We start from the raw sequence: 19852 nt of genomic DNA on the forward strand, positions 1-19852 counted from the left end.
TGAATATCCACATACACCATTTTGTGGAAGATTTTAATTTGGGCTTAGTTCCAATAGCTAGTTCCTGCAATGCTAAGAAACCATTAGAATTACTTTCTGAGTGGCTACAAATTTTTAACTTGGATCTAGCAACCAACATAGTTGCAGCAACAAATGATGGTGCTGCTGTTATGAAAAAATTTGGCCAGTTATCACCTATAATTAATCAACTATGCTATTCACATGCCATACACTTAGCAGTTACTGATGTGTTATATAAAAATAAAGAAATTGCCGAAACTGATGTATATGTTACAAGTGAGGAATCGGAAGATGACTATGGCGAGGATTTTTTAAATTCTCTTGATCTAGATAATGACTGTGGATTCCCCCATGCTGTCTGACAATTACAAACAATCAATTTCCCAAATTAGAAAAATTTGTAAATTTTTTAGAAAATCTCCCATAAGAGAGAGCATCCTTCAGAATTATGTAAAACAAGAAAAAGGAAAGGAATTAAGTCTGATTCTTGACCGCTAGTCGAGATGGGATAGTTTAGAAGCCATGATTGAAAGATTTATAACATTAAAAGAATGTGTTGTTTTAGCTTTGAATTATATTGGTGCTTCTCATATGTGGAATGAAGCTCAATATCCTAAAATCATGGAGCTTCTTAAAGTGTTGGGACCAGTATGTCTAGCAGCTTAGGGCTGTGAGATGCCAATTTATTAACACATGAAGGCATATTTGAATTTCTGTTAAATGAACTGAAAAATTTAAAGACTGAAATTAGTTCCAAATTATTAAATGCTTAAAGTATGAAGCAGACAAGTTGGATTGATAACCCTTTTGCTATATTTGCAAAATCCACAAAACATTTCAACATAGAAAACTAGTGTATTTCCACTAGCTTCAAAATTCGATGTTAAGTTATCTGGAAAAATATTGTCTAGAACAGTGTTTCTCAAAGTGTGATGCGCATACACCCTGGGAGTACATGGAAATTTTCGGTTATGCATCATTAACGCCTGGAATCATTATTAAGAAAAAAAGAGTTATTTTAAACGTATATATTTCTCAATAAATTATATATTATATATGAATTCTCCTACTCAAATTGCGAGTTACTATCGCTACGACGTTCATGTCCTGCAATAGTAACTCGCGCCCTGCGATAAACAATACACCCTCTCAACAGCATCACTATACTGAAGACAAGAAAAACAAGTAGTTTTATTGTATCACTGAATAAGGTACAGAGACATTTGCAGTCTGTGTAATATATTTCTCAACAAATAGTACAATTAGAGACAACTGGGATAAAAACAGCACCAACTAATGAATCACATCTCCCCTCCAACAGAAACTGCTGTATGGATTCAAGCAAAACCATATGTTGCCGGTGCAACATATGGTTTTGCTTGACACCACCCCATCATGAACATGTTAAAACTGAGAAATGTATAGTGAATATGTTTCAGATATTGTGGAATTCGGTTGAAGGGAATTAGCATTTCAACCCAACTGTTGGCTTGCCTTTGTCTTTGGTCGCACGATATTTTGCTAATACTGAACCAATCATATGCACTTCTTCTTCTTCTTCTTCATAGCTGCTCTATCTCTGCTGGCCTATCATTGCTGTCTGTTTTGCACTCTGCTTTTACTTCTAATTAGTCATTTGTGAATGATTGCTCATTATGTATCTCAAGTCTTGTAAATTACTGGTAATGTTTGCTTGAAATAATGGGAAAGAAGAAGCTATTTGGGTAAATGACTTTGATGATGGACACAAGGAAACTGTTCTCGATGCCAAATGTAGCGATAGCGAATAGGAGCTTCTTGGTAAGTCACGCCATTTGCAGTTTTTTTTCTGAAAACTTTAGTTTCTGAAAATTCTTGCATATATCTCGCACCAGGATTTTTTAGCTTTAATTTTGGGAAAAAATGTGCGAGTTATATTCGAGTAAATACGGTAATATTTTTAGCTTTCAAATTCTTAAGTATGGATCATTGGTTAAAGACTGGATTTATAAAATGCACAAAACAGAACAATATAGCAAATACAAGTAGCTGTAAGCATCAAGAAAACATTGATATTGTATCTGGATCAAATGAAATTGATAAGGGTCTGTCGTCTGACATCTCTAGAGAATCAACTAGGAAGATGAAAAATTATCTTTGTAAGTATGATATGAGTTACTTGAAATGTGGATTTTCATGGACAGGAAATGAAGACGAACCTGTTCTAAATTTTGTTATATTAAAAATAAATCATATTTTTTGTTTACATGAACATATAAATTCAAATAAAATAGACATTTACAATGAAATATACTTTATTTATTATTATTTTGATATTAATAATATATAAATCATAATAAGGGGGATATATATCTTGTAATAATGAAAATGAAAATTTAAGAATGGGTACGTGGATATCTGAAGTTTGAGAATCACTGGTCTAGAATATATCCAAATTCTTGTATGGGAACAGATTCTGATGATGAATATATCGGAGATGGATAAACTATTAATCAGGGCAGTGCTCTAAAGGAAGCCATGGAAAAATGAATTCATAAGTTTTTTGAGGAACCTGAAGAAATATCAAATTCAAAGACACTGAAGACTGAATTTTCAGTATTCGAGGCAACCAATAAAAGAACAAAGAATTTAGATTTATTATTTGATACCATGAAAACGATAAAACCAATTTCAATAGCTAGTGAGAGAGTATTTTCTATTTCAGGCAATTTTGTATCAAGAATAAGAACAAGATTAAGTAATTGTTGAATAGACATTTTATGTTTTTTGAAAGCATATTTCCTGAAGAAAAATACTAAATGAAATAAAAATTTATGTTTTGTATGAATTTTAGTTAATTTAGTTTTTTTTAATTTGGTTTTGTATGAAGTATATTTATTTTAGTTTTTTTTTAGTTCCATAAATATTAAATCAACTGAAAAATTTTAAATTAAGTATAAATATTTTTTTACTGTTTTAATTATATATTTTTTTTGTAAAAATTCGAAAACCTGTTTTTTCAAAAGTTGGTTTTTGTATAAACCCTATTAACAACTATGGTAAATCTGGCATTTCTGATCATGCCCTGAATACTCTACATAGAACTGACTGGAAAAGCATCTGTTCTTTGCATCACACCAAATCCTGGTATGAGCACAAGACCTGTGAAATTCTTATCAACCACCTTAATCTTAACAATTCTTCTTTCACTCTGCCTTATCCCATGTTAAACGGGGTTGGCGCACCAATCTTAATTATATATTTTTTTTGTAAAAATTCGAAAACCTGTTTTTTCAAAAGTTGGTTTTTGTATAAACAGGATGAAATGTTAATCTTAACAATTATGGTGGTCAAAAAATCCCAATAATATGGATGTCACATATGCTACTCACATAACTTTTTGGTCTAAGAGTTAATTATAATTATGACTGTAGTAATCTAGGATCATCTCAGCTTTAATATAACAAACACATATGTTAAATTATTGATCATGCCATCAATTTTGCTGTATTAAAAGTATTAATATAAATTTGTTCTCTTTGCGCCCTTCTATTGGAAAGGCCTAAGTTCGACTGGTGGTGGTGGGCAGTAGATGACATTGGTGTAGATCAGGGGTTGGCAACTTTTTCAGACTCACAAGCCACATTCAACTTTTATTTTTAATAATCGGACCACAAGCGTTTTAATTAATAGAAAATAGTGAGTGAAAAAAAATTCTCAAGGTATCAATTTTTATTATATCAATCTTAAAAAAAGCATAGAAATATTTAAAGTGCGAAATATGAAATAAGCATGAAAATGAAACTCAGTGAAAAATTATCACGTAAAAACAAAGTAACATAGTTTTATGCATCACAATATGTATGTCTCCCTGCTTAATGTGACTTTTGTGATTGTTTTCCCTTAACCAAATTATCTACATCCACTTTATAACCTGAGATGTAAATTTGAATCGCAGCATGCAAATGTTCATCAGTCAGTCGAGAAGAAAATGTATTTTCTAAAACTCATGGCAGAAAATGCTTGTTTCAAAAATATGACTATCATCTTCTTTGCGAAACTGATTAATCCTTCAAATTTTTTTGGTAAGCATCGATAAAAATTTTTGGATATTTTCTAACGAATTCGTTCTTTAATATTTCATTGTGTTGCAATTCCAAAACGTCCATCAGTAGTCGGTTTGGCAGGTCATCAATATGGACATTAAAAGGGTTCAATATCCACAAATCTTGTTGAAAATTCTGTTTTGTAAATCTTCAATAATACCAACAAAAGTTTCCTTTTGCGTTTGCCATACAAGTGTAGATGCCGATTTGCAACATATATAATCATGTAGATTTTCTTCCATCATATATTTCTTCAACAGACATAGTTTGTCTTCAAAAGCTTTTATGTCAGAAAACAGTTCTGATAGTAATTTACCTTGACCCTATAGGTTCAAATTAAGTTTATTAAGGTAGTTGTAATGTCTACCATAAATGCAAGAGACATAATCTATTTTTTATCTGATAGTTGTGGGACAGTATTTTCAAGTTCCGTCATGAAAATAACTATTTCTTCGCGTAAATTAAAAAATCTTTTTAGCACAGCACTTCTACTTAACCATCTAGCACTTGACTAGTAGATAACGTCCTCTTGAAATGTCCATAACGTCTTTTCTTGATGATAAATTTTACGGGCCACATGCCATGTAAGTATGATCAACCTTTTATGAGCTGCCGGTTGCTGACCCCTGGTGTAGATGATTGTGGTAGTTGATGGATTTGAGTGATGGAGATAGAGCTGCAGAGTAGGTGCCCTCCCTCAATGAGTCCTTGAACTCCTTAGAGGTGTCATGTAATAACAATAATAATAATATTTAGTTTTCTCTTACATGTGTGAAGCCGTTATTCAAAAAATATAGTATGGAAATTGTAGAAAAAATAAGTATGACACAAAGCATTATAATATTATTTATTATGGAACTTTCAGCAGAAAATGATATGGGAACTATTATTATTATTTATATATATTATTATTATTATTACTATAATTATAAATAATATCTTCAGTGTCAGGTGCATCCAGTGTACTGTCACCTTAATTTTCTTTAAATTCTTGTAATAGTTATGTTTAATAGGAGGAATGTATTCTAATAGCTCCATCGTGTCTTTTCTCTTGTCACAGATCTACCAGAAGGATATAACAAGGGCTGGTCTATGATTTTCAAAATAGATGCTCTGGCTGCTGCTTCTTCAGTGATCCTAACAGGCACTTAAGGGCCCACAACCTTTCAACTATACTTGGACTTTGCAACCGTAACTTGGGGATAAGGTGGTTAGACTCATGCCTCCCAGTGTGTCCTATGTCTGTGGATGTGTGTGTGTGTGTTCACAGGGCTGGTTTGCCTGTTCTGGGGCAAATTTTTTAACAGATTATAAAATTTTAAAACAGATTAACTGATAATCCAGCATGTCTTTTCTCTTGTCACAGATCTACCAGAAGGATATAACAAGGGCTGGTCTATGATTTTCAAAATAGATGCTCTGGCTTCTTCTTCAGTGATCCTAACAGGCGCTTAAGGGCCCACGACCTTCCAACTATTGGGAAGGTCGTGGGCCCTTCCCAATTAATACATTATTACAGTATTAATACAGTCTTTGACCAATTTAGAAATGGTTGAGAATCTCTACAGCATTTTGGAGTTGTTCATCTCTTTATTGGATATAATTCTCTCCATTTTCATTTCTTAATCTGCTATACTTACATAATTTTTAGGATTTATTGCATTACTGAAAGACTTTTTTGGAAGAATGAAAACCTTAATTTTTCATTTCAATTTAAACAATTCATTCTTTATGTATACTTTGAAAAACTCAAGTTTCTGGGTGGAAAAACCCTCTACCTCTGTGTGAGACCAGCTAACTAACTGACCTTTTGTCGAAAAAGAAACAGATAAAGGTTCCTCGCGTTACTGATGGGAATCGAACCCAGGTCTTTTCCAACCAAAGGGCTTCGTCTATATCAACTGAGCTGCGGAGGCTCTGCTCTGGCTGCTTGGGATTTTTTAATATTTATTGAATAAAATCTTATTTCTTTATTAAAATTATATTCGAATTGTATAATTTGTGGTTATGACCTCTCTAATTTAATCCATCACATATCAAGCCAGTTGAATGATAATCCCCTAGTTGTTTTCTTGCTATTAGTGATGGAGTCTTGTAATGAATTTATGGTAAAGTCCTCATGAGTCATCTCAATCAATCAAATGTTTTTTATTTCTTACATGTTCTGGTGATTTCATACCAATCAAGAGAAAAAAAGTGCTTTGTCTTTTCATACAATTCGATAATGCCAAAATCTAATTCATTATTCTGCATGCCACAATAATAATTATTTCCCATCTTTATTATACATTCAAAAATTTCATTCCTTTTATATAACAGCATACTCTGACAATTAATGTTTTTTGTTTAACACTTCACAAGTAATATAAAAAAGCATGAATAAGTAATTATTATTCAAGCACAAATCTCGAATACTGGAAGCAAATTTCATTATACACGTTAGTTATGGACAACTGCTAACAGCAACTGGAGTTAATCAAAATAGCATCTAAAATATATTGAGATACTGTTATTCAGAAGCCATACACAGTTCTACGATCTTGTGGTGGTAAATAGAATTATGGAGTTAGTCATTTGGTTTCTGAAAAGTTAACACTAGTCATGTGCTCAGATACTAAAATTCAAAAATTTAGAGAAAGTGGAGTTGTTCAGTTTTTGCTCTTGAGAGGCTCATGTGTAGTTCAAAAATTATAAAATTTTCCTTGTTGTGTATGAATACTTTAGTCAACTGTCACTATAATTAACAACTAAAAGCAGGGGTGGGTGATGATTGGGGGGCTGTGGGCAAGAGGGTGGGATGTGGTTTCTTTGTGTTGAGGGTGGTTGGGTGATGGAGTGCATTGCCTGGTGGAGTGGTGAGAGCGAGGGTGGTCAATGAGTTTAGGGGGTGGTTAGGTGGACTTTGTGTTTCCTGGGGGCGAACCTCCTGCGATGAGTCTTTTAACTCCATGAAGGCCTCAATAATAATAAAAAGTTCTGGACAGAGTTCCATATTCTGATTCTGTTCTAAAAGAAATTAATTACTACTAACTTTTCAAACCCATAGGGACCAAAAGAACAAATTTTCTTTTGGTTCCTTTGGGTTTGGAGAGTTTATCATGTTACTTACTTTCTATGTATATATAATAGAATAGTCCATATCTGATACAAATAAATACTCATTCTGCAGATTTTATATTCAAAAAATTTTAAAACAGATTAACTGATAGTTACATTAATGCATTCTTTGAGCAGTTTAGAAATGGTTGAGAATCTCTACAGCATTTTGGAGTTGTTCATCTCTTTATTGGATATAATTCTCCCCATTTTCATTTCTTAATCTGCTATACTTACATAATTTTTAGGATTTATTGCATTACTGAAAGACTTTTTGGAAGAATGAAAACCTTAATTTTTCATTTCAATTTAAACAATTCAGTCTTTATATCTACTTTGATTTTCTGGTAAAGTGCACTTAGGCCGTTCAATCATGTTCAGCCTAAAGCATGCCACAACCACTTTGTGTGAAAATCCCCAATTTTTTCTGTTTATGTTAAAGAAAATTAGAAAACTCACATTATCTCAGATAGTAGTTACATTGATTTTGCTACTAAAGCATGCCTAAAACTTTGTTAGCAACTGTTTTACTCCTGCTTTTTTGAGGTTTGCCTTCAAGAGCATTAAAATTACAATTCTGCATTTATATCTTCAGTATAAATCAGTTTTTGGATAGCAGAGTTTAAAGTGTGATCCAAATATTGATTAGAACCAAACTCTAGTACAGTTTTAGGCATAGTACTACCACTATATTTTTGGAAAATTTACTTAGAGAAAGAAAACTGCATGCTAAGTTCGTTACAATGTATTACAGATTGCTGTGACTAAAACTTAGGATTAGATCATGAAGAAACAAGTATAAGAATCAGCATAATGTCTTTCATACTTAAAATATATAATAATATTGTGATTGAACTTTTAGTGAAGTTTGGATACTGTGTGGAGTTAACTTTATTTACCATTAGTTTGTGTAAATTTGCTGAGAGCTGTACCTATAACCGTTGTCAGAGAAGTGCAGTCACAGTTCTCGAACTCATATTGAAAATATTTCATCAAAATAAATATTCTTTGAACTAGATTTATGGTCATAAACAAGTTTTGATAATACACTTGCAGTGCCATACTTGAAAGAAAATTTCTTTCTATTTAAAGAGTCAAATAGTTACATTAAATTTTCAGTAAGATAAGTTATTAGCTCACATGGAATTTTTAAATATGAATCACAGATGATCCATTTTGCATGATGTATGGAAGTCATAAGTTATCAGTTATTCTAGCAATCACCAGAAGCAACATGAGAAAGCTGATGACAAACATAATATTTACAACACAAGATTTGAATTTTCTGTAGTTATCTTGTTATGGTTTTTATTGTATAATTTTAAAGCTGGCTATCTTCTTTGCATTGTATGTTAACTCATAATACTAACAAAGTGATTATGAGATATTAAGGTAGTAAAACTTTCATTATTTTTATTTTAGTTTTTTGTGTTTATTACAGCATTAAACTCAGGTGATAATTTCAGGTTTGTCCAAGCAGAATTTTAAACTATTTACAAATAAAAGATGTAATGTCATCCTTTATTCAGATTTTCTTACTTTTGTTCTTGGCTTTCTTGCAAGATTTGTGTGATGTATAGGTGATTGATAACTGTGTTGTTCTTTGAAACCAAGGTATAAATTAAAAATTCCAAGAAATTATATTATTGGTTTAATCATTTATCCAAGTGTAAACAAGCAAGGTTTGTGCATGAAGTAACTTCATGACTGGGTAGCTCGTATATAGAGGCTAATGACTTCACGTCGCTTGCCTTACTATCCTATAATGCAAAGCACATATCCTTATGGACATATAATGCTATGCATCATGGGAAGGGTCGAAACCCAGAACGGTTTCGTCCTTTATTGAGGCAAGTGATGTAAAGTCATTAGCCTCTATATACAAACTGCCAGTTGTGAAGTTACTTCATGTGCAAACCTTGTTTGCTTACACTTGAATAAAGGATTAAGCCAAGAATATAATTTCTTGTCATCTTTAATTTATAGTATAACCAAGTGGAAAAATTTTAATGAAACCAAGATAAATTTTCAGTACTTAGGCAGAAAGGTTGTCTTGAAGTTATTTTTTTGTGTTCTGTCATTTTTAGCAAAGGCAACACTTTAAAAATGATGTATTATGTATCCTTTGTGACAGCGAAAAAAAAAAAAAAATCTGCAGTTAAGGACTTAAAGTTAAAAAATCAAATTAATAATCAGGCAGTCTGAGTGAATCAGACATATAAATTAGGGAAATATATGTTTTCTATGAGAATGGTTCCATAAGTTTCTGGTCTGACTAACTTTTAGAAGTGATAGAAAGAAAACAGCTGTGTCACTTTTCAACATAATCTCCCTTTACTTCAACACACTTTCCACATCTTTGAATTAACATTTCTGTGCCTTTGAAAAAATAGTCTGTACTTTTGTCTGAAAAATAGCCTAAAACTGCACCATTCACCTCATTGTCATCTGCAAATTTTCCTTCCTTTAAGGTCTTTCTTCAGTTTTGAGTAGTAGTAGTAGTAGTCACTGGGTGCTAGATATGCGCTGTAGGGTGGGTGTTCAATAGCTGTATGGACTGGAGCATTGTCCTGAAGCAGATGAACACCATGACTCAGCATTCCTCATCTCTTCTCCTTTATGGTATCATGAAGTTTGTGCAGAAGTGAAGCATAATATTCTACATTCATGGTGGTATTCCTTTCCTTGAAGTTGATCAAGATTATCTGGCGATCCCAAAAGATTGTTGCAATGATCCTTTTGGTGGACTGAGTGACCTTGCCATTTCTTGGCAGTGCATTGCCTGGTTTGCACTACTCTATGGATTCCCTTTTCGAAAGAGGATCATAATAAAGCACCATGGTTTCATCCCCAGTGACAGTGAATTCCAGCACTTCTCTCTCTCTCTCTCTGATTCCCTTGCCAAAGCTCTAAAAGTGGGAACAGGTCACATGATGCTTCTGAATTGAAGAGAAAAGTCAGTGCACTCACCTTCATCATCTGAAGCTTCTCGTGAATGATGCAAAAGACAGTTGTTATCATCATCATCATCATCATGCATATCAAGGATTTAGGCCTAGTATGGTTCCGGCCTTAGAAGTCATCGTTGAATCATTTAAGAGGACGTCCTGGTTTTCTTTTTCCTAATGGCTTGTACTTGAAGGCTTGTTTTGGTAATCTTTCTGTTTTCATTCTTTGAACGTGCTCCATCCATTTATGTTTATATTTTTTAATTTTTTTCTATTACTGGTTGACAGTTGTTGTAAAAAGCCCAAACCTTGCTGAGATTTCTTTGATCTTCAGCCATCTGTCATTGAGCAGTTCCTCCTCAACAAGAGAGAGACATTTTCTTCAGTCATCACTTCCACAGGCAAATCACCACAAAGATCATCTTCAGTGCTCTTGCTTTCTAGGCAAAACTGTTTAGCCCATTCCTTCATGGCAGAATATAAAGGAGAAGCTTCCCCATAAACATCCAATCACTGTTTGATAGCACTTGGAGAAAGCTCTTCTTTGGTGAAAAACTTTATTGCAACTGAATGATGCAGGTAGAGAGTTGAAACTGGTACACTAAACTCCCCATAGATGGTGCTATCTGTCACACACTGTATTATAAAATTGGCACAAATTTTGTATGTTGAGCCAGAAACTTTTCGAACCTACTTCATAATTCATATTTCATCTTAGCCTTAGAGATTTTTGTCTGAGTTGTTCTCTGATAAATATTGATTATATTTATCAGGCAGAGTTATTTTTCCAACTTCTCAATTGATTATTATATCAAACCTGTATTAATAATACCATACCTAATATCTTATCTCCGAAACTTTAATATCAGATCTCATATCTGTTCAGTTGGTCCTTGATGTATTTTAGAAGCTACCTCCTTTTTCATGAAATATTTCACCAGCCTTTATTTTATTTGTAATTTGGAAATTGTCCATATTCAGCTCATTCCTACAATGAGAATAAATAATTACCATTCAGCTATCTTATTCTATTAAAAGGCTACCTATATACACTACCTTGATTTGCCTTTAATTGCCAGTATTGATTTAGTCAATCTAAAATATCATTGATTAATAGTATCATCTGTTAGACAAACAGAAAAGTTTTAAACTTAAGGCAGTTGCTATTTATATATTCTACTTAACTATTAGTAATTAAACATTCCTCAATTCAAATTTGAAAGATAAACATTTCTGAAATTGAGTTCAATTGCCAGCCTGGTTGGCTGAGTGGTTAGCATATCTGTGCTCCAGTCAAAATGCTGTGGGTTCGAATTCAGCTGTGAGCATGGATGTTTGTGGTTGTATGTGAAAATAATAGTGATGGTTGTTGGGAGTTGGTGTAGTTGTGGGTCGTTGTAGTTGAATTGAGTGGTGGAGACAGAGTTGTAGAGTAGGTGCCTTCCCTCGATGAGTCTTTGGACTTCCTAGAAGTGTCACGTAATAATAATAATAATATGTTTTAATACTTTAACATAATCAGCATATATGAAAATAACACTGTGCAGTAAAGAAAACGCTACATTATATAGAAGGTATCATAATGAACTTGAACTGCTTGGACTAGCCAAATTATACTGTTCAGCTGTTAGCTATAATGGCTAAATCTTTTGATTTGTAGTGTGTCATAATTTAAACTGAGCATGTTCGTGATTACTTCAGCTTACTCTTCATTTGTTAAAATTAAATGAAGCTAAATGACTATAGGTATCTTAAGCCACGAAGTAATGATTGGTTCATTTGTATCACTTGAAAAGCTGCTTGCTTTTTCTGGGTCTTTTCAGATTAAACTCAGTCTAATAGTCACATACATGTGACTGAAAACATTGTTTCATTACAAACAGCTCTGTTTAATGTGAATTAATGTGCCAGTTGAAATAAAAGTATCCAATATTTTATTTTATAAACCTAAGGAATATACTGCATCAAAGAATTTTTTTTTTTTTCCAGTCTGTTATCTAAATCTGACTTGTAGTATTTTGCAAAAACTGTTTTTTCGGAAAATTGCTACTTTCTGTTTTTCTTTTTATACTAATTTAATTACTACTACAATCCTAAATAATTAAGAATTGTTTGAAATGTTTTTGACTATTATTATTACATTGGGCATTGCTGAGAGTCCGAAGACTCATCTCAGAGGTTCACATTATTCACACAATGCGTATTATACCTCTTCTTAAACTCACTCACTGATATTGTACTCATAACTACCTCTAACAAACAATTCTACTCATTTGTCACGCTCCAAGCAAGAAGTCTAATCCTCACATCATTTGCTAACCACAAATGAAATGAAAGTATAAAAAAAAATGTCATCATCAAATTCCTGCCATGTACCCTCAAGGGGTGTACAGGATATGATAGTACTACATGAAAAATTTACATCATTACTAACTTCCTATCTACAATTTTCCTCCAGATCTGTCTGTAACTTGTCATGACTCCAATATTATCAGATCTTATATTTCTGTCGTATAAGGCACTTTGTACCGTATCACTCCACCTATATCTTGGTCTTCCTCTGGGTCGTTTTCCTGCCAACCTGGCAGAGAACACTTATTTTGCTAATCTTTTATCACCCATTCTGTTTAAATGACCATAGCACCTGAGATTAGCTCTGCTAACGCATTCTTGGATGCTGACAATGTCAAGTTCTTCCCTAATATCCTTATTTTTACTATGATATTGCCATTGATACCATCTGTTCACACCTCTAATCTTTCTCAGGATTCTCATATCTGTCTTTGGTCAAGTGTTTTACTTCTGACTCACCTCTCAGATCCATAAATTAAAACTGGTTTGAACACTGTCTTGTATACTGCTAATTTAGTGTACCAACTAATTTCTCTCTTATTCCATATGAATTTATTCAATTTACTTCCTACCATACCAGCTTTGTTGATTCTGTTGTCAATTTCCGTATTTAATTTACCATCTTCACTAAAATTCGTGCCTAAGTAGCTGAAATGTTTTACTTGTTCCACAGGTTCTCTGTTCACAATGCAGTTGACATTTTCAACAATTCTGCCTGTTTTCATTGTCTTTGTCTTTTTATTGCTGACTTTCATACCATATCTATTACAACAGTTATTCAATTTAGTCAGGGAATCTTGCAGACTTGTAGCGGATTTATTGATAAGTATAACATCGTCCGCTAACATTAACATCTCCAATTTTGATATCGTGTCTAATACCACTTTCCTTCATAATGTGATCCATATAGATAATGAATAACAGAGGGGATAATGTACATCCCTGTCTCACACCACATTTAACATTAAACCATCTTCCTGTACTTCCTTCAATTCTAACTGCTGACTTATCACTCAAATACAGAGTAAGTAATGCTTGATATAATGCCCCATTGACACCACATAACTGTAGCATATTGAATAGCTTCTCTCTTGGCACCTTGTCATATGCCTCTTCCAGATCTACAAAACTTAAATACAGATCTTTGTTATATTCCCATGCTTTCTCAACTATTTGTCGTAAAGTGAAGATCTGATCCTGACAGCCTCTATTTGGCCTGAATCCAGCTGTTCTTCACCATGCTTTTTTTTCCACAATTCTTCTCATCCGTTTCTCAAGTATACTTGCATATATCTTACCAGGAACACTCAGTAGGGAAATACCTCTGTAATTCTCACATTCTGTTTTATTTTCCTTTATATATATATATGGGTTACTCCAATCATCACGAATTCGTCCCTCTGTCCAGGTCTTCAGAACTATGCAGTGCAGCCACTGCAAGACTTTTATACCACCATACTTCAACATTTCTGGTCGAACATCATCTACTCCTGCTGCCTTTCCACATTTCAAGCCTTTGATGGCTTTTTCTACTTCAAGTATGGATATGTGTTCCTGACTGTATGCCTGTTGATTGTTTTTTAACACTGTGCTATCACTGCTTGTTTCATTTAGCAATTTCTCGAAGTAATTACTCCATACTTCAAGGATATCTTTTTCTCCTGTTTTCGTGTCACCTTTATCATCTCTAACTCCTTTTACAACACTCTTTCCTCCATTTCTAAGCTTCTTCAACAGTCTCCAGAATATTTTGCCACCTTCGTGATATTTATTTTCTATGTTCTTGCAAAAGCCCATGACTTTTGTTTAGCTAATTTTACACAGTGTTTTGCTTTCTTACATTTGTGTCTGTATTCTCTAAGAGTACAAGCTGACTTATTTGCCAGGAACTTTTGATATGCTTTCTTCTTTTCCTTTACTGCCTCTTTAACTTCCTGTGTCCACCATGGAGTTCTGATTTTTCTATCCTTGCAGACTACCTCACCACATGCCTCTCTGGCTGAATCTCCAAGGTTTGGTTCCTGTTCTCAAACTCTTTCATTTTTTCTTCAATAATGTTTGTGTATTTTAGTTCACAATTCACATATGAGAGCTGCTCAACTTTTATTCACTTTAAAACTTTCTTTCATGTTATTCTTTTCAATATGAAATTCAATTTTATCCTGCTCAAGACTTAAATAGTGATCACTTCCAATTTCAAATCCTCTGTACACTCTGGTATCCTGCACCAGGGAGAAAACATCACTATCAACAATAACATAGTCGATGAGACTTTTCTTATTCCTTGCCTCTTCTCTCCATGTGAATTTGTGCACATTTTTATGTTGGAACATGGTGTTAGTAATAACCAGTCCATGTCCTGAGCAGAAATCCAACAAGTATTTGCCATTATTATTAGCTTTACTCTTTTCTCCAAATTTTCCCAATATATTTTTGTATGTCTGACAATCATTTCCTACTCTGCTATTTAGATCCCAAACAAGGACCAACTTATCCTTTTTCATTTTGTCAGCTGCTTTCTCTAAATCCTCAAAAAATTCTCCACTTCTACCTTAGTAGAACCTTCTGTGGGACCATAGGCACAAATAAGTCTCATTGTCCGGTTCCCCATTCTGATATTTGCCCACATCACTCTACTTGAGACTTCCTCCCATTCAAGAAGATTAGCCTCGTATTAAGTGTTGAATACAATGGCTACTTCTTCTTTTCCTTGGTTGTCATTGCCTGAATATAACATTTTGTATTTATTGCTCAGAAAAAAAAACAAGATGTAAAGATGAAAAAAAAAATATAAGTATAAAAAATGAAATGAAATAATCAACTGAAAATAGCAAAATTCATAAGGTACAATTTTGAATTGATTAATTTCTTGTACTAGAATATATTTATTTCATTTGAGGCAGTAATAATATCTAGTTGTGGTTCTGGGAACAAGAACAAAATAGTCTCATCTCATGATCATTAGCCATTTTAAAAATGGCTACTTTACAGTGATTTCTAAGATGAAATATATAAGATCATCAAATAGCCATAGTAGAAAGCCTTTGTTTTCTAAAGTCATTTGTGTGGATATTTTTGGGTATCAGAAATCCAAGTGTTGATTCCATTTTACCTGCCATACCAAAATCTGTTTTATGACTTGCAGAGAACTATATACAAAGGATTTGGAAACTCGTATTGCAGAGTATATAAGTTCTTTTCGCTATACACTTCGGTATTAGGTCTAGCTACTCACTGATGAAGCCTCAAAAAAGGCTGAAACTGGTCTGGGTAGTGACCTCCCTACCATAATGTAATAACAGCATACATTTCCTAGGAAATGTGTTTTTACATTATGGAAAATACCTAAGAATAGCAATCAGAATTTACCGACTTTGCTGCGAGTCTTCTGGTATTGCACTGCGTGCTAGGGTCACTTGCATTTGCTCACGCCAGTGGTCGCCGATACTTTATAGTTTACTATATTCGGCAAGAAACTCTCTGATTCCAATCTTTGAGTTTCTTATTCGGTTTTAAAACTATGTGGGATTTAATATCCCCTTAATTTAAATAATATATACAAAGTTTCTTCAAGGTATCCAGTATCAGGATATAGTTATTGTTACTTCTTACAAGCAACCTATAAGGGATGTTTGAACTCCATTATGGATAGTATGGCTATACTAATATCCTTCACTATCTGTTTCTAAAGATTACTTTTGCCATTTGAAATGACTGTAAGAATGTTCTGTGAAGAATCTGGGTCTTGTGCAGTCTTCAGAGAGAAAAATTTCTTATATCAGACACCTTAAATAGTTGTAGTCTGCTTCACTATCATGTATTTCTTCAAAATTTGGAAGACTATTTAAAATGCCAATACCTAACAATTCATTATTAGGAATTGATATTTTAAAGAGATGTGAACAATTAGTGGAACAATAATAGAATTTAAACAGTTTAATTGGCAATATGTGAAATATAACTTGGAAGATTTTAGTAAGCATTTTAATAAATACTAAATTTTAATTTAGTATTTATTAATTTTTTTAATTTTAATAAATTTATATTTATTTTTGTTGTGTGCTTGTGATTTCTTTGTCAGTTATGTTTACAAGTAGTAATAATAAAATAGTTGAAATAGTAATAAAAATTAAAACTAATATAAACACTTGAATGAATGAACATGTGTCCAAGTGATGTAAGTATTTGAATAGTAAGTAAGTAGGAAAACGTATTCCATTCATTACAGCATGTAATGGAATTCCCATTTCAATGATCTTAAGTCAGCTGTGTAATCAGAGGATAGAGAGATTAAGCAAGCTAGCAAGGATTCTTGCTAATTAAATCATTTTTGTCTTTTTATATGTTGATTATGTTGAATGTGTCATCTGGGAAAGAATAACTGGATCAGAGAGTGTAGTAGATATTTTTGATTCATAGTCAGTTATATTCAAAACAACTGAGCATCTCCATTGTCAGCCTTTTAGAATCATGTCTTTGTTTTATTTTAGATTTAAAAAAAAAATAGCTTTTCTAACTAGTAATATTGCTTTTGGATATTGAAAGAAGGCAGTAATGGAGATGCACAGGTATAAGAACTTCTTTGTCTTGAAATTATGGTTACAAAAACCAGTCTGTACCAATCGCGGACCTTTAAAGGCTATAAGTACTGCAGATTATTTTTGCTGTTATTGGTGGCAGTGGTGGTAATAGTAGAGCTGCAGATTTAAATCAATTATTACAATGGATTCTTAATATACACAGATTACATTCTAGAATGTTTCATGCAATTCAAGTTTGTGTATAATGTAAATAATAGGCCTATAAGAGTAACTCTCACATTCAAGCTAAGTTACTTTTTCCACTACATACCATTTGTTTTTTTTGGTTGGAAGACTGAGTACTCTAAGAAAATAAGCAGCCAAAGAGGATTCAGTTATCTTTTTTTTTTTTTTTCCTGTACGACAAGAAAAAGTATGTTCACTTAAATCAACATATACGACAAAACAGTTGAGAGAGAGAGAGAGAAAGGAGATATAGGAGCAGTAGGTGACTTTAGGCAAATTGATAAGAAGGATCGTTCATGGTCAGATTCTCTTCCCTTGGATTTGGACAAGACAGGTTGGGTGTTAGGCCAGCCTAGGAGATGGAGAACTTATTTGACTGTTACCTTGAGTGCTTAAAATAGGAAATCAGAGTTGCTTTGCATGCAGCAACTTAGTTCCAACCAAATTCTATCATAACTTTACATTGTACTTTAGAGCTTAATGATACTTCTCGTAAAGATGGTTGCTGAGCGTTATTTTAAAGTTGCATAATTTAAACACATAAAAAAGAGAGCACTGTATTAGCAGTATTTTCTGATAATTGTTTTGTTTGCTTTTTCTGTGCTGGAAACAATGGAATTTGATTAGAAGTTACAGCTAAACCAAAACATTTTTTCCAAGAATGTTAGTTTCAACCAAGTTTAAAGGATAACTTAAAAGATTTATGACCACTTTTGCTAGACCTTTTTTATTTCTTTTTTTAACTTTTATCAAAAATGCTGAAATTTTTTCTTTGGACAATTTTAACATCGAATCTACCATGAAGAGCAATTTATCATATCTGTCACATTCTACGCTTCAATATTAATAGTGTGGGCTAAATATCAGTGCAAATTATCTTGAAGTATCTGGTTTATTGATAGCAACTATGATTGAATTTTTTCTCATAGCAGACAAAGTTTTTTCATAAATTAATTTTACTTTAGGAACAGATGTTATATATAAGGAGTTAGAGAATTTTATCCTCTACTTGACTATATGGCTCACCTAAGATCCAATAATATAACAGGAATTCATATAGTGTCTTGTAGTGGATGGAATAAGTTACTTACTATCCAAATATTTGCTTCTCACATCTGCCAAATCCAGTAGGAAAAAATGACAATTGAAAAATCAGTTTCTTTTAGGAATTGCATCACTATATATATATATATATATATATATTAGGTAGTATTCCAGAGTTTAATAAAGAAAAAGTTATCTTGTTCATGTCAGAATTGTTTTAAGAAAATTGCAGTCATCTGGTATTATTAAAATTTGACACATTATTACAGGAATAAAGAAATGCTAGTTTGTTACTAAGTAATTAAAAATTTTAGAATGATCAATTCATTCTGACATCAATGTAGATAATATCTGGGTTTAAATTTTACAAGGAATGACTCGCACAGCAATCAGACAACTGTTGAAGAGTATGCTGCACACTACACAAGATATGCCATCCTGTTATTAGAATTCTCTTAACTGGGCATATATAATTGATAATTAATGTAGTATGAGCTTCATGCCCAGATTACTTACTTTTAAAAATAAAGGCAATTTAAAAATCTGCTGAGCAGGAAAAAAAAAATCTAGTCACAGGAATACATTTATGTTTATACTAACCATACAATTATAAATTTGAAAGAAATGCTTCTAGTATTTTGCTAGTATTCTGCTCTGCACTTCTTTCTAAACAATCTTTTTCTTGCTTATTAGAAAACAAAAAAAAATCTTTCAAAAGAAAATGAGAATTACAAGTTTTGATTTACTGACACTTAGAAACTTACAGTTGGCATCACTTCCAGAAAAATGGGTTGTGAATTTATCTCTACAACCACTCAACCTTGTCTGTCAGTAAGAAAATTCTAGCCAGCAAACATGATTGTGACAGTTCCAAAAGTGGTCCTGTATTTGGATTTCATTCTTAACATATAATACAACATTTTGGGTCTTTCCAGTTACAATGCTAGCAGATACATATGCTGTATGAGGCTAAATTACTGCCACTTAATTTTTTTTATGCTCCAGTCTCTTAAAAAAACATTGAACATTACTGTTGTGCTTAATGAGTTTTATTTATTTTAACATTAAACAGTAGCAGAATAGATTTCCAGCCTGGTCTGCCAATAGGTATCATCTCTGCTCTTCAGCCAACAGGCTGTGTATTTAAATCCTATCCTGCTGTGATGTGGATGTTTGCGAAAGTCTTTAGATCGTAGACAGTTTCCTTTATGAGATCACCACTCTGTACATTGGTGGCTTGAAATGTCTTACAAACAAACTATGGCCTAGAGTGCATTCCAAGATTATCTATCTCCAACTTCATTTACTATAAATGATAGGTTTACAACTTTTCATGGATGAAAAGTTGTAAATAGAGATTACTATTGGAAAGTTTTATTTTTTTCTCCTTGATGTTACAACCTATGAATTTGTTAATTGGAATCTGACAGAGTTAGCTAAACAAGCTAAATGCTTTATCTGATGAAATTACAAGCTGCAATTTCACAAAAAGCACAGAAGAACAGCTTCGATGGCCTACATAGAAAAGTTTATTGCTGTT

Source organism: Typopeltis vanoorti, chromosome 2, assembly GCF_054136105.1.
Source record: "Typopeltis vanoorti isolate ZY-2024b chromosome 2, IOZ_Tvanoo_1.0, whole genome shotgun sequence".
Classification (NCBI taxonomy): domain Eukaryota; kingdom Metazoa; phylum Arthropoda; class Arachnida; order Uropygi; family Thelyphonidae; genus Typopeltis; species Typopeltis vanoorti.